Here is a 16877-nt window from a genome sequence, read left to right as displayed (position 1 = left end):
ATGGTGGAAGGAGAGAATTGACTTTGCTAAGTGGTCCTCTGACCTCCATACTTGCACCTTGGTGCATGTGCACCTGTCCCCACTCACACGAGAACATATACAAAATGATAAGGAAATCTTAACAGGCAAATTTTGTTGGAATCTGATTACTTCCCATATCACTGAGGATGAACCTTGGGTCTTAGCCATGACAAGCAAGCTCACTGCACATTAAGCTATTCCCCCAACTTAATCTGCTTCTTAAAAACAGCACTGCTGTAACTCTATTTTTCACACCATCCATCATCATATTTTTGCCACCATCTTGCTCCTCTTCAAAATCTGAAACAAACAGCTTAAAATTTAACTTTTAGCCAATGTCAAGATGACTCTACTCTGTGCCCACACTTCTTTCCAAACTAATGTCACTATTTTATTATGTATTCTAAAAAAAATTTACACCTAGATAACTAGATTCTTTTCTAGATTCTTGGTTCAGAACAAACAAACAATAAAAAAAGGAAGGAAACAAAACACTCATCTTCCTGTACCATCCCTACAATTGTCTCTACTGAACTCATAAAACATTCTTGTTATATATGAATTCCTATTCCCAGTTACTAGATCAGTTGTAGATATGTCACAATAAAATAGATATTAAGCTCTTTAAGGTCATTTGAAGGACTTATGAGAAAAAAATGCAGACAGCAGAATCCTGGCATAAAACCAGTGGATGATGGTAGGGTCTCAGTGCCTTCCAAAAGAGCGTTGCCCACATTACCAATGCCTCAAAACTCAGAGACTTGGCAGGAGAACAAGATGACCAGGGCTGAAGTTATAGATGAAGAAGGAAGGCATAACACATGTTGATATTACCCAAAGTGGAGTGGATGTTTTAATTGGTTTAGGTTATTTAGCAGTTGCAAGAGAGTGCTTCTAGGTTACAGAGAGCACTAACTGATGAACTGTGGAAAGAAGCCACATTCCAGCACCTGTGGTACAGAGTGTCCATTTGAGAGACAATGAGTGAGTAAATCCCTGTAAAGTGAGATGATTTCAGTTGTAGACTCTAGTATGCAGCTTCACTGTCAGCTGCTGCAAGTCTAGGACAAACAGGGGCTTCCCAGTGTGGCAGCATGGAGCCATAGAATTTTAGAGTTCTTCACAATACATTTTGAGAACAAAGATATCTAAACTATATAATTTTAATATTAGCCAAACCCCTGGGGCTCTTGAACTATTCATGAAGTAGAAGCTCTCTCCTAGTAAATGCCTGTGGAGGTGTAGTGAGGCACACACACCAAAATCATGCAATTATCACCACACTTGTATTCTGGGACCCCCCAAAAAGTCCCTTCAGGTCAAATTAAGTCAGTGTTTAATCAGAGCTTGTCTGACAATATGTATAGTTGCTCTTTATGTTCATGATGCAAAATATTTTTAAAGACTAAATTTTGAATTTGTAAAGATTCATCTCATTCATCTGATGAACACATCCTATTTTAAATGGAATTTTTAGCATTGCAGCAATGCTTCTTCCTGACCCTATAAATATAATCCTAGACAGCTAAGGAAACCATGTGCTGCTTACAGGCTCTACTCAACTGCTGCATTTTAAAACTGCTCCCCACTGTGCTATCCTTGGAGGCGATAAAGAAGAGCTGTTTATTACCAGGCTCTCCCCAACCTCCATCTTCTTGTTCCCTTGGGTCCTCATACTTCAAGACTATGATTGCATCTAAGCTGAAATAAATCACCTATAGAATGCCTATGTTCTACAAGGAAGCAGAGTTGCAGCCTGCCATATGAACGCAGTCCTTGAATGGAGTAGATAGACAATGGCACTTTGCCTTTAAGGATCTCTAAAGGCTAGAGAGCTAAGAGAGTCTAAGGTAACAAATCCATTAACCTAGGCTTCATGCCCTACCCACTTTTACTCCATCTCACTCTATTTCCATGTTCATGTGAAACTTTAAACATCTTGCTTGTATCCTGCTACTTTGCCAAAAGGACTATGTCTCCTCAGTCATATCTGTGCAATAAAAAATCTTCCTCTATCCTTTTGTAATTTGAATCATCTTTCATCAACTCACCTGTCCTTCCCAATGACAGATCAAATCATCTACTGGCAATGAATATAATAATAAACAAATTGGGTAGAATGTTGTAAGGTAGAAGGGGAAAATTATCCACTGAAGGAGTTCAGAGTGCTAAAATATGTAAAGGTAAAGTGATAATGTGCAATAGTAATACTAATGAGGAGGATAAAACACTGACATGTTTTACTTCTTCAAAGATAAATGTATATTAATGTCCTTTTAACAACAAAATAGCTAAGTAAATAAACTTAAGAGGAGGAAGTTTTTGTTTTCCAGTTTCAGTCCATGGGCTGCTGAATCAATTGTTAAAGGCCTGTGACAAGCAGAAGCATCATCGTGCCCAGGATACGGTGGACCTTTTAACAGTCAAGAAGCAAACAAAACAGAGCTTCTAGATGCCTTCTATCTTCTGTCTGTGTCCCATCTCAGACTCATGTCAACAAGACAGTTCTCCCACATTAAAAATGGGACTTCTCTCCTAGGCTGTGGTCCTATATAACAACTATGTCTGGAAACCTCTTCTTAGACATACCCCAAAATGTGCTTCATTAATCTCACAAACAAATGATAAGGTCAATCCAGATTTACCATTACAAGAAATAAATAAGGGAAAATTAATATCTATGGAAGTGGGTTGCAGCAAAAATACTAGAAAAAAAGCAGTTTTGTGGGATGGGGATAGCCTAGTGTATTGAAGGGGAAAACTAGGGACCAGAGTAGATGATGAAGAGTCAAGGATAAGACACAGGAAACTGTCTGAGTAGCAATAGTCCAGATCATGAGGCCTGGAGCAGCACTTCATCAAAGATAGTGTTTAGACAGGCGAGTGAACAATGAGACCAGATGGGAGAAAATCTGTTGCGCTACAATGATCCAATGAGTAGATATTATGTTTCTGTTTTAACAATATTACTAAGAATTAGTGTCTCAGCCCCAGTGGCTACAACTACAGAATGACCTCTGCATCTAAGACTCAGAATATCGCAGAAAAGGAAGCAGAAAAATTGAAGAACCGAAGGATCAGGGTATCTGATGTCATCCCTCAAGAAATGACAGTGAAATTTCACCCATTATACACCACCAATATAGGTGCCTAATTAAGATCGGCACAATGACAATACCAATAGACATACCAATGTGGAAGAGGGAAATCTCCTAGTATCTCACCCCTAAACAAAGAAAGGCAAACAACTACAAAATGCTAAGAGCAGGAGAAATAGTCTTCCTCAGGGATAAGCAACCTAATTGGTTATCCAGTATCAAGTGGACAGTCCAAGAAATTATATGCATACAAGTAACACTAGTTGAACCCAGAAGTTTGTAGTTATATATTTATGCATTTTATATGTGTGTACGAATAAAAAAGAAAAAGAGAGAGCAAGGAGAGTAAATATAGGAGGTACTGGACAGAGGAAAGGAAAGAGGGTAAAGGTATAGTTATATTTTAATTAAAAAGAAAACAATAGAGAATACTGTATCATGAATAATAATACATAACTTCAGAAAAAGGACATTAAATATATAACTTTCAAATTATGTATATTTTATTTACAGAAAAATGGAGACAAATACAAACGACTGACACAAAATGTCAAGACTTATCAAAACCATTTAACCTTCATTTAAAAATATTCCAATTTGAAGCTATGGAGCTGCACCTGAGGAGGCCATCAGAACTTTGATAAAGATATCTACAAATAACAGAATTGGAGTATAGTCAGTATGTTCTAAATTATATATAAAAATACATCAGATAAAGTGTGCTGTATTTAAATATTGTGTTTAAAAGATAATTATACTCTCATATGTTATAAGCATATCATTAAGTATATGTTATATGAATATTCATCACAGTAATATTAATAAATATCATAATATTGTAACATTATATCCCAAGTGTTATGAATGCATGCCATTCAAAACTGAGCATGATTTGTTTTGCCATTTTTAATCCATCAGCAGCACTTCTTGTTAAGTAATAAAAGCAGTAAGAGGTTCAGGATAAGTATTCATTCCTCATTGGAGAATTCTTTAATTAAGTTTTTAAAATTAATTTTTGAAAAACTTAAATATTATTTTAAAGTATAGTTTTCATTAATATTCCTACTTGAAAATAGGTACAAGAAATTTACTTTTAAAATATAACTTTAATATATACACTGCCTTGAATTTTAAAAATGAGGTTGTCTCATATTTGAAAAGTGTACTCACTCTAAACTCTTTTAAAGGGAAAGTATACTCAGAGAAATACACACAACATTCATTAACAGTCAAGTACACAGACACACAACACACACACTTGAAATTGTTTCCACTGCCCCACAGAAGTCAATCAAAAGTAAATTTAAATGATCAGGCCACCTCCTTTCCCACCTCACCAGTCTTTTTAGAGGGAGAAGGCAGTCTTCAGAGCAAAGTAAGTGGACAGATTGAAGAACGAGGAGGGGGGTAATGTTTTCTGGAAGTAGCTCTGAGAAATCTTGTTCACAGCCTGGAACTGCATAAATTTTCTCTGCATATGTTATTGCTACCTTGGGGGCCATGATAGCATATGCATTTTGGGTTTTGCAAAAAATAGATATATGTACACTAGTATGTGTGTTTAATGCATAAATATTATGATGACTTTCCTTTTGTGGGACTCTGTAGTCCCTTCAGACTTTACGGTGGTATATGCATTAAATAAACAGCAATATTTGAGAGTGCCTGTGTTTTTGGAGAAAGCACAAAAAACAAGGTTAGAAGGTGGTGGCTATCATTGGCAAATTTAGACCACCTCAGTAGTGGAAAAGTATTAAAGCAAATAAACTCAATGAGGCAACAAAGACGTTTAGAGACAACCCTGGTTCCAAAAGAAAAACCACTATGAGTATATGAATGGGATACAGACTCCTGGAGCAGACAACCACACTTACACATCAGTGCAGCAGCTCAAAAAGCTAGCAATGCAAACTAACACATGAATCAAACATACAGTATCATGAAAAACAAATACTTCTGACCAGGTGACACTAATAAAACAAATCACTCAGCATCCTGAACACCTATGGGCTGTCACTGTGAATAGGTGTTATTGCTGATTGTCAGTAAAGTTCTTAACACACTTTGTTTTACCAAAAAAGATACATGGTTGGCGTTCCTGGCTTTTGCTGTCCTTTGTATGCATGATGACACGATATGATGAAAGCAGATGACTGTAAGATGTTTTGTTTCCTGGCAAGTTCCCTGAAACGGAGATTGACAAATCTAATATGAATCCCCAGAAATCTGGTTACTTGTAAGCGTCAGTACTCTGGAATACATAAAATAAATGCATGATCAATGAAATGAAATATGACAAAATATTTAATATTGATGTTTTCTTTTTTCAAAAACGTCTTTTTGGTTAATGCCCCTAGTCAGTTTTTCCATACATTTTCTTATTCACAATGTATAGATTTTCTAGTTCTGATTTCAAGTTCAGGGGAGCCTGGGGAGAAGCAGGAGATCTCCCCAAGCCAGAGCTGCTGCTCGGCCTTTCACATGAGAAAATTGTTAGGCACATTAAAGTATTCCTGACGACGCTACATTCCTTTGTTCGGAGTGAGTTTTGGGAACACATCCTTTTCTCATTATATTTCCATAAAATATATTTGATCTATTCTATTCTTAGAATACCTCTGATGTGGTCTGTGAGTGGAGCACAGTATAAAAATATTTCTTTTTTATATGAGACAAAATGTTTCCATTTCTTAGACACATTAAAAAAATCACTATGTAGCGCTCTAAGAAAGTAAAACGTGTCGGGTCTGTTTTTGGTGGGACTCAGGAGAGACCACAAAGACCCCTCCCCTTCCATTGTAGTTCTGAACCTCACCCAAGACACAGAGGCCTCAGCAGAACAAAAGGGGATCAGGCCTTTAAGTAGAGGCCAAAAAGACTGCTAAAGATTGGGTCCTGGAGCTAGAAAAGCTCATTTATATTTAGAAGAAATGAAAGGAATTACCTCTCTTCCTCTAAGAAAAAAATGAGTCCTACTAAATTTATATTGGTAACTAAAGACGGTCAAATATTTTAATAGCTTAATGTGAGTGGTTAATGTTTCCAACTAGTGGCAAATAGTTGGGATGTTTGCTTAGTTAATTCAATTTAAAAACCACTGGGAGCCAAACCTGCTCTTCCACAGTTTTTTCTCACACACCCTCAGAGGCAGCACCAGGTCTCAGGTCTCCCAGCAGCCCTGGTTGGTGACTACTACCTTGGCTGGCCTTCTTCTTTGAGAGCACATGTCTTTGGCATACCTTAAGAGAAAACAAACAAACAACAAACAAAGAGTAAAAGTAAGATCTAAATTTTACTTGTCAAGTTCAAAATGAAAATGAAATTTTATCCCTGAAGGATTGTCCCTCATGATATCCAAAAATGGCATAGAAGAAATCTACTGCTGAACAGTAGATTTAATTTTAGATCTAATTTAATCTGCCTAATTTAAATTTAAATCTACTGCTAAATGGTTGCACACTTAACAGATTTTTTTTTATATTTTATTTTCCAGTTTAAATTTAGATAAGAAACGAGTTTGCTTCACAAGTCAGTTCCAGGTCCCTCTCCCATTCCCTCCCCTCCTCCCGTGCCCTCCCCCCAACCCCCCCGTTATCCCCTCATTCCCCCAGGGAGGGTGAGGCCCTCCATGGGGGTGTCCATAGTCTGTCATTTCATATAGGGCAGGGCCTAGACCCTTCCCCAAGAGTTCAGGGTGAGAGTGCACCTCACACTGTTCTATGGGAGTCCAAAGTCCGTGTGTATACTTGGGATGGGTACTGATCTGCTGCCCAAGGCTCAATAGATTCCCTAGGCCTCCTCACTGACACCCAGATTCAGGGGGTCTTGATCAGTCCCATGCTGGATTCAACAGATTTTAATGACAAATATAAGCCTTGTGATGAAGAGGATTTAGTCTCTCTTGTTTAACGGATATTACAAAAAGTATGAATAAAGGGGTGAACTGAGAAGATGGACCTCTTCCTTCATTTCTTCACCTAGCCAAAAAAAAAATGCATGAAATGGAACCAGTGAGATGGCTCAGTGGGTAGAGGGAAAACCAATTCTTGCAAACTGCCCTCTGAATTCCACCTGTGTTCTCAGCACATGCACACACGCACGAGCGAGCACACACACACACACACACACACACACAAGAGAGAGGGGGGAAGAAAAACAGAAAGAAGGGAGAGATAGTGAAAGAAGGAAGAAAGAAAGAATCAAAGAAAGAAAGCAAAGAAAGAAACAAAGAAGCAAAGAAACAAAGAAAAAAGAAAAGGAAGGAAGGATATAAAAATGAAATATATGAAGTATGGAAAATCTGCCCTTCTAAACAGAAAGCCTGACTGGTTATCCAAGGAAATCTTATTCTTTGCCCAAGAGATGTTCCCTGCATGTTTGAGAAGTAGCTGTTCCTTAGTGTTAGTAGGTACAAGAGTGCCTAGATGCTTTTTACAAGACATAGTATGGTGTTAAAATAACTAAATGTTTCTGTTACAGATTGAAAGAAAAATAGCACTCCAATCTTGAACTCTCACACAGTACCCAGCCTGCCTTCTACTGTAATAGATGAAGCTGTATACACATGTGTATACTTCTGATACAGTGACACATAGGTAACAACATGCAAGGAAACAGTAGGGACTATGAGAGAAATAATACTGGAATACAACATTCAAAACAAATGCATTAAATTTCATCTCTGTTAGAAAAGGACACAATGTATTCAAATATATGAAATTATTTTTCATTTTGTCATATTGCTTTGTTCTTAATGTGTTTATACATGACACAAGAATCACAGAAATGTATTACAGTCATATTCAACAGTCTAGTTTTTGATTCATTAAAAATATCCAAGAAAAATAACAACACAGATTTGTAAATGTTTAAGAAATGTGTAGATTAGAGTAATAATATTTTACCTTGAAAAGGGCTTGAAGTGCAAGTAGGACCCAGAAGGGTAAAATCCTGTGGCTTCCGATCTATGGTAGATGAGGGACTATATGAAATTAAACAGGAATCTGTAATAACAAATGTGGGTGCATGCAACTAGGAATACAAAACAAGGTAGCGCTAGATATTGGAAATGAATGCTTGGGAGTTTTGTGTGTTCCTATATAAGCATGGTTCTGTTGTTTACAATCTCAGCATATATCTTACAATTTCTACAAATAAAATTAGGCAAAATTTACATTATGCAAATTGTTCCCTAATACATCCCTCACATAATTCATGTTTTAAAATAAGTTCTAGAGCAAAACTTCCTATAACATCCACTAACCCAATGAAAGATACTGAGGCACAGATCAGCCTGATCCATACATTATTACCCTTTTACATTCTCATATAGTGTGATTTCCTCCTAACTACAGCTGAAATCTGTTTGCTAGATCTTTGGATTTCTTAAAAGTATCAAGTTGAGGGAGTAACAAACCACTATTTGATTGAAATTAAGGGCCATTCTGCGAAACAGAGCCCATGCCCAATACTGCCTAGGTAGCTGAGGGCCTGAGATGAGATAGGACATGTACCTAGGGGAAAAACCAAGTACTATTGTTCTGCTGAAGAACAGCAGAAATTAAGCAATTCCTACATACATTCCGCTATACCCATAGATCAGTGTCTGGATCAGGCATCATCATAGACACTTCTTTCTGCATTAGATGGGGACAAACACAGAGACCCATAACTGGACAATGTGCAAAAAGTGAGAGATCTTAGAAAACAGCCCTAGATGGGATTTCTCCATCAATTCTTTCCCCTCATGGCTGAGGAAACCCCAAGGAAGAAGATGCAGCAGACTGTAAGAACCAGAGGGGTAGACAACACCAAGGAAATGAGGCCTTCTAGACACAACAGGACTGGTGCACATATAACTCACAGAGACTGTGGCAGCATGTCCTGCACAGGTCTAAACCAGATGAGGTTCCAGAACTGGTAGAGGAAGGAGGCACAAATCTGAATCCCTAAACTAGATATTATCTACAATTAATGATTCTCATAGAGGAAAAATTAGTTTTCTTCAATGGAGAAACTATTCTTATTGGCTATTCATCATACATAGGAGTGGATTCCAGACCAGCAATAGATAACCAATGCAAACCACATGTAACAAACCACATGTGTTCTGCAGCACCACACACACACACACACACAAATACACTCACTCACTTAGATCTGTACTCCTTTTTAAATTGGATTCTTTGGGTCTTTTATGTCTAGTTTCTTGTGTTCTTTATATATTTTGGTTATTAGCCCATTGTCTGATGGGGTGGAATTGGTGAAAATCTTTTCCCATTCTGAACTATCTTACATCTGTCGGAATACTCTATCATTGTTGGTGGTATTTGGTGTCTAGTTTCTTGAGTTCTTTATATACTTTGAAGATCACCCTTCTGTCAGATGTGGGATTGGTGAAGATCTTGTCCCATTCTGTGGGCTGTGGTTTTGTCTTATTGACTGCATCTTCTGCCTTACAGAAAATTCTGTTTCAAAGGTCCCATTTATTGATTGTTGGTCTCAGTGTCTATACTATTGGTTTTATATTTAGGAAATGGCCTCCTTTGCCCATGTGTTCAAGACTATTTCCCACTTTCTCTTCTATCAGATTCAATGTAGAAGAATGCAAATAGATCCATATGTATCCCCAAGCACAAAAGTAAAGTCCAAGTGGGTCAAAGACCTCAACATAAATCTGGTCACTCTGGTTTTAAATGAAGCATGGCCCTTGAAACCCAAAACTTCTCCATACACATACATGTCTCTAATGAATTATACTACAACCACATATATAAGAAACCATTAAAAATAGATAATCTCAAATTTTTACCATTTTTCATAGTCTTGATTTTGAAGTCCTATGAAAAGTAGATGGAGATAATCCAACATTGCTACTTCTCTGCCCACTACAATATAGAGTCACTATTAATACCTTTTTGAAACATCAGTTTTTCCTTCTATTCTCTGTTCTTCTTAATTACCATTATCTAAGATTAAGAACTGAGAAATAACTTTTCCTTCTTCCTTTAACAGTGTTTTTTCTACTTTCTATAAAGTTCCACATAGTCATGACAATACTAAAAGGTCCTCTGGTATTCTCCAAGCCCAGCCAGAAAAGTTATGTCAGACATAATATGGAAGAGTTGTCAAGGAGGACAATATCCAGATACTTCAAAGTAAACAAATAGCAAGAACAACAGAAGTACTAAAGAAATGAACTTCTTCAAGCATTAATCAATAGACTATTAATCTGGAAGTGGATGCAAGAGTCCAGTGAAATTATGTAAAGTCTACAAATTGAGTGTGCCTTTGTAAACTAGAGCAACTACTACATATTGCTACCTTGAACTTTGCAAATTGTCTTCAATGACTGTTTCAAAGCTGTATTTTGCAAGTAGAATTAAACATAAACTAATAAAGTAAATTGGTATGTATGTAGCACATTTATGGTATTGCATATGAAGAGATAACATTAAAAATTTTATTTTCACCCCTTCTCATGTTCACATCCATTCCTAAGAACATTGTATATTATATTCCCAATGTCTCCTTTATGAGCACATGACCCTTATTAATTGCTAGTAATAACTATTAATACTACCAGTATCATTAACTTCCATTTTGTGCCCAAGAGAGGTTCAAAGCATTAATAATGATGTTTCAGTCCTTTTGTACAGAAGGATTATTAGTAATTGAAACAAGAAAATAAAAGACATTTATAGATGTAGCAATAACCAACAGAGGTCTCCCTCCACCCCACCCCCATTAACCAGATTATAATTGGGAAGGGAGACATTCTTTCTTCATACAGTACATAGTTGTTCAAAACAAGGACGTTACATGTTAAGTACCCTCATATTTATTCTTGTCACAAATGCCAATGTTGAAATAATCACAGAGTCAGGACAAACATACTACTCTAGGCAATAGTTACTATTCAATCTGGGATGGATTCTGTCTCCTGTACAACCAGCAAGTATTCCAAATTCTCGTGTCTTGAAGTGATTCAGTGGTAAACTGAGGAGTTTGGAATTTGACTGAGAGTGGTCCAGGTGATGCTGTGATAATGAACAATCACTAAACCTCACTAGCTCTGAGTGCTTCTACCAGCAACATTTGCAGTTGTTATTTAAACAAAGTTTAAGTTTTCCTTGCCTGAGTGTTCTGTGTGGGCCGAATGGGGTCACTTTCCTGCTTTGTCATAATCTTCACTCAAAGACCTGTGACAGTAGAGCTATAAATGCATGGAATTCGGCTGGTTACATTTACAAAGGAAAACCACCTATGGCTTCTCAAAGTCTTGGGGCATGTCTATACTCCATTGGTTAATTCCGGTCATGTGACCATGCTTACTTTCAAAGAGGTGATGAACAATTTTTGTGAGTAGTCTGGTAACTTAAAATAATTCCTTATTCATTAAAGCATGAAAACTGTCATTAGCAACTTAATATAGCTAGTGATTTCAAGAAGAGAACACAAGGCAATCAGCTGCTTTGTCAGACTGTTATAAAAGGGGCATTATGAAAATATGTTATAATCTGACTTCAAATTTCCATTATTAAACACATTAAAATTTTCAGATTACAATATTATATGAACATCAAACCAGCATTTTAGGGGTTAAAAGTGAAAAGGGGATTATTTTTCATTGAATGTTATTAGATAACCCAAGAACATGTGACCTAAATCATTTCATTAGTAGTGGGAACTGTGTAGAATTTAAAAAAATAGATGTGTTTAGAAGCTTATAAATGCTAGGAAAGTTTTATAATCATTAAATAGCTAAGGCCTGATGTTAGCGGAAAAAAATATGATTTGATCTTCATTCCTGTGCCCACATTCTGAATGTACCAGCTCACGTGTCAGCCATGGACTTGCCATGCTTGGTTAGATGTGTCTTCTTCAGTTACCACTTGGTTACTAACATGACCAAGGCCAGCGCCTTCTCTCCAGCATGGTTTGGCTGTCACATGTAAAAGTGATCTGGCTTGTTTAAACAGAATATTTTCTTACTGGTCTCTGTTATTTTATATCACAGCAGAGAGAGCTTTGAGTTAATAAACAGCATTTTACCATGGCTTACATGTCAAAATAGGTCATAGAACCTTAATGGGGTCTTTAGAAAATCGATAACATCACCATAGCTGATGCCACACAAGTGTGAATAAGACCAGCCTGCAGCTCAAACTGTTGCCAATATATTCTGTCTTTTATTCGTCTCGTGTGCTCTTTGAGTATCCATCTCTTCTCTCAAACTTGATTTAAAACTTTGCTTAATGCAGAAGCCAAGCTGCTCACTTCTGTTAAATCAACTGTAGAAGGTACGCAGCTACATACATGGAGGTCCCCTGACACTTCCTTTTTAGTGACACTTACTTATTAAAATCAAGGAGGGAACAGAGGAATATTGTTCTTTGATTTTAAAAATACTTTCGAGAACTGCCTAATGGCCTAGGATGTATGAAGTTTGGGGAAGAAAAGTAGACCCCGATATTTGTGCTCAAACAGTGTCTTAAAAAACATACAGCAAATCTCTGAACACAGTTTGGTTGTGACAGTGGAGTAGTGGTGCAGCTGGCACCCAGTGGATGGAGTCAAGGGACAATGTTATGGGTCTTACAATGCTCAAGAGACCTTGGTAGCAAGAACTAGGGAGCATCAATGTAGATCATGTCCACGCTGAGAATTTCTGTCCTATAGTGGAGTAGAGTTGGAGAGTGAAAAGCAACATTAAGGCAAACTTTTAAAGTTTATTTCCTATATTTTTTGAGATAATAATATAGTTACATATCTCTCCCTTTCTCTTTCTCCCTCCAAGGCCAGCCATCTAACTTCTCTGACTTCTTTCAAATGAATGGTCTCTCTCTTCCATAACTGTTGTGATATACTTACATTTACATGTAAATAACTGTATATTATGCATATGTATGTATAAATGTATATTCCTGAATAAATAAGTATGACCTGCTCAGCTGTATAATGTTACTTGTGCGTAGTTTATTTTCAGGTCTGACCACTTAGTATAAACTAACCAATGAGTGTATGCTTCCCTGGGGAAGACTATTTTTCCTGCTCTTATTCCTTAGTTAACTGTAGCCCTTTGTGTAGGGTTGAGTACTCACAGGGGCTTTCCTCCACCTATGTCAGCATGCCTATTGTTATTGTCTTTGTTCATCTCCTGTTTAGGTAGTCATGCTATTAAGAATTTCTGGGTGTAGTTTCTGGCATTTCTGGAAGACACAGTCACACAGCAAATTTCCTGTTGGGCTCTTAACAGTCTTTCCATTTCCCTGAGCCTTAGGTGCAGAAATTATTTAGTAGATGTCTGGGTTGGGTCTGGACTCTACAGTTGTGTTTGGAGTTATGGTCTGCCTCTGTTGCAAAGAGAATCTTCTTTGATGCAGGTTGATGACCTGTGGGTATAAGAAAAAACATTTAGAATGGAGTTAGGGGTTATGCTGGATTATAATAAAGTAGCAGTTTAGGTTTTCTTTCAAAGTCCATGAATTCACTAGCCCTGGGGGTAATATAGATTTATGATTTCCCTTTTGCTGAGCGGGTCATAAGTCCAATTAGAGACCTGGTAGTTACAGCCAAGGAATGCATGACACTACTGAACCCTTAGGGTTATCATGCTAATCATTAAGACCAATTCTTAATAGTGATTTTTATCTATCCCCCACTGATCTAAGTGACAACAATTTCAATATTTTTATCTAACTGAAGACCATAAAATAGATAATGACAGCCTTTGGGTTCAAACATATGACAAAACTATAAACAGAAGTTATTAAGCAAAATGTTGTGATTGAGGAGTGTGGTTTTGGCGGGGGAGGGAGCATGAAAAAAGTTAACATCTTCAATAACATAAGTAAGATAAGTAGTAATATAAGTAAGTAATGTAAGTAGGTTAGGCTAAGTTTAGAAAGCTACTTGTTTGTTCAAGAGTAGAAAAGTAATGGTAAAAATTTGCATGTGATACATCATATTACATTGCAAAAGAATAAGAAACAGCTAATCTTCTTGATTAACTGTAACCCACATAAATATGCATCATTTACAGGTAGGAATACTAGAATTCTGTGACATAAACGTATGAAGTTTGTGTGCCACGCAAGATTTAGCAATTGATAGTCAAGTCTACTGTTTCAATATAAGTGTTGGGAACACTTAGTATGTACAACTGAATTCCATATAACACAAAGTAAACAACTGCAAAAATATCAATGTATTATTTGTTACTGCAAATCCTCAATTAAATGTTAAATCTTTGTGTTCATCAGAGATTCAAAACTTCATAGTAACAAAATTTCATGGGCATACATTGTCTCTTCTTTATCTTTGTGTATAGACCTCTCTCTTCTCTCTCTCTTGGTCTCTCTTGTGCTCCCCCTCTTGCTCTCTCTCTCTGTCTCATTCTCTCCTTTATTCCCTTTGCCCTCTCTCCTTCTCTCCTCAGAAAATACAGGAGCCTTATTTCCTCACTCACTCATTACTCAGAATATAAAGGAAGGCATAACTTTTCTGTCTCTATCAAGTTTACTGAAGGTATTATTAACAATCTTCATCCAGTGGTCTTTGCATCATTAATCTCCTTTGTATTTTATTATAGATTTTTTGCTATTGTTCTTTCCAATGTCCATTTCACTTATTGCCTCAACGAGCTAACAGATGATTTTTATTTTCATTTTTTATATTTTATTTTGTATTCTTATGTTTTTCAATTATTCAACATATAGTTATTGAATAACCACTATGTTTATGGAACATATAAGACTAGAAAATGACAGTTAACAAAATATATGCCATTTTTTCTTTCCCTTATATCCCTTACAAGTATTTAAAGAAGGTAACCAAATGGTCTGGCAGTGCAGCATGTAAGAAATCTTTTTATGAGAACTGGAGAGGAGACATCAAAGTTGAGATACTAGAGTTTTTGACATCCAGAATTCAATATGAAGAATTAGAACATAATACCCTGCCAGGCAATGAAAGTAGATTTATTTTAAGTGATGTAAATAGCATCTAACGGTAACATGATTGGGTGTATGTTTTCAAACTACCACTTCCTCAAACAGCACTACAATGGGCCAGGTGTTGAAGCAGGGACATCAGCCAGAAGTCACTGGCAGTTTTATTTCAAGATGTGATGTTGAACTGTAGTGGAAGAGAGCCGAGATGATGTGACTATGTGCAGTGGAGGGGAACAGGAAAAGCCAGGCTTCTGTTGAAGTTTCTGACAAGTGGAGTTCGCTAGAAAAATAAGATGACTTCAGTTTTAGATCTGAGCTATTTCATTTCTAAGGTGTCTACCTTGAAAAGGAAATGTCTGTATGGAGAGACCTTGGATAAGTTATTGATTTTATGACTCTAAATCCTAAGATGGAAGCCATTACAGTATGTATGTATGTATAATATATTATAGTATAGTATATATATATATATATTATGCAAGTATGTATGTATGTATATGAAATTATATGTTTTTCAGTTAAATGAGCACATTATATAAAGCTATCTTTTAAATATGGGTCCAAGAGTGTAAAGTTAATAGTTCTTGAGGAGTCTCATCCCAGGCTTAGGATATCTTTTCCCCTGACTGTTTCAAACTCACATTCCTTATAACTGTGTTTGCCAAAAGGTTAAACCGAACTACTATAAATATCTTACATTTGAGTATTTTTTTCACAATATGCTAAAATTCTTTCCCATACTTCTCTGGACAGTTTCAAAACCATAAGCTGCTATTAGAAAAACAGTCAGAAGCCAGAAAACTGGGCTATAACCACAGACCAGTAGTTCTAATGAGGCTACCATATTTATTCTGGGGTCATAGCCAGTGTTCAGACCCTGGAGTCCAGAAATCAACCAAACCAACACCTAAGATCCAAGCCAAAGGTCAGGGCCAAAACTGTGGGTGAAACCAAGAACCCACTACAGGATTAGCACATCAGAGCAGCCCAGTGCTTATGGGAAGTTCAGGGCCCTGCTCACTTCCTGGGTCCTTTGGAGGCATTCCCTGCCCACACGCTGGGCTGACACTCTTAAGCAATGCATTCTCTGAGGTGGCAGTGGGGAATCCCCTGTGTCTTTATAGGACCTTGCCTTGAAGCTACTGACAAACCTTAAATATGTTCTGCTATTCTTTTAGAACAGGCACATAACTCTTAAACAATTTTGAGTATTATTTACTAGTCTTTTAAAATATCTAAATAGAAAAGCAAGCATTGTTTAGATTAAACTGACAACAGAAGGAGCAAAAGAATACTTCCATAATTAATTGGGCTTCTTTTAAAGAACGTAAAATGTTAAAAATAGAAACCCTATATTCTGTTTTGAACATGATTCATACTGTCACAAAGTTGTTCTCTCACTCACACTCTTCCTGGGAACTTTGGTAACAAGTCTTAGATTTCTCTCTTTTTAACCTTTGATGTAACAAAAAGAGCTGTGTAGTTAAGAAACTAAGGCTTTCATTCAGCTGTGTTCTTAAAATGAATTGATCATGGTAGATCTGTCTTTGGATATGTAAGCTTGAATAGACAGTGCAGTTATGGGTCTCAGTCTCTTTACAGGTCTGTATCTGTGACATCCATGAAAAGCTTCATCTTCAGTTAAGTGCATTACTTCCACTTTGGCATTACTACCAACGAAAGCTAGCATTGTTATGAATTCTTCTCTATGCCCTCAGAATGTTACAATGCGTGTGTAAAACTGAACATGTATAACTTTGTTTTTATTTCTTGTCTCTAAACAAGGCAGGGATCATTGCTCTGA

The 16877-nt window shown here is 36.8% G+C and overlaps 1 long non-coding RNA gene across 1 annotated transcript in view; it reads right to left on the bottom strand.

Annotated features, from left to right (window-relative positions):
• Positions 1-3600: 3600 nt before the first annotated feature.
• LOC121140341 overlaps positions 3601-16877 on the bottom strand; it is a 108586-nt gene continuing 95309 nt past the window's right edge. The window contains exons 3-6 of the long non-coding RNA XR_005877127.1: positions 13223-13513; positions 6230-6358; positions 5193-5303; positions 3601-3769 (exon numbers count right to left, since the gene is read on the bottom strand). This is a non-coding gene — a long non-coding RNA (uncharacterized LOC121140341). The remainder of the gene's footprint in view (positions 3770-5192; positions 5304-6229; positions 6359-13222; positions 13514-16877) is intronic.

Source organism: Mesocricetus auratus, unplaced genomic scaffold (genome assembly GCF_017639785.1).
Source record: "Mesocricetus auratus isolate SY011 unplaced genomic scaffold, BCM_Maur_2.0 Super-Scaffold_100004, whole genome shotgun sequence".
NCBI lineage: Eukaryota > Metazoa > Chordata > Mammalia > Rodentia > Cricetidae > Mesocricetus > Mesocricetus auratus.
The sequence above is the reverse complement of the archived record's forward strand: the minus strand, read 5'-3'. Positions and strand labels throughout refer to the sequence as shown.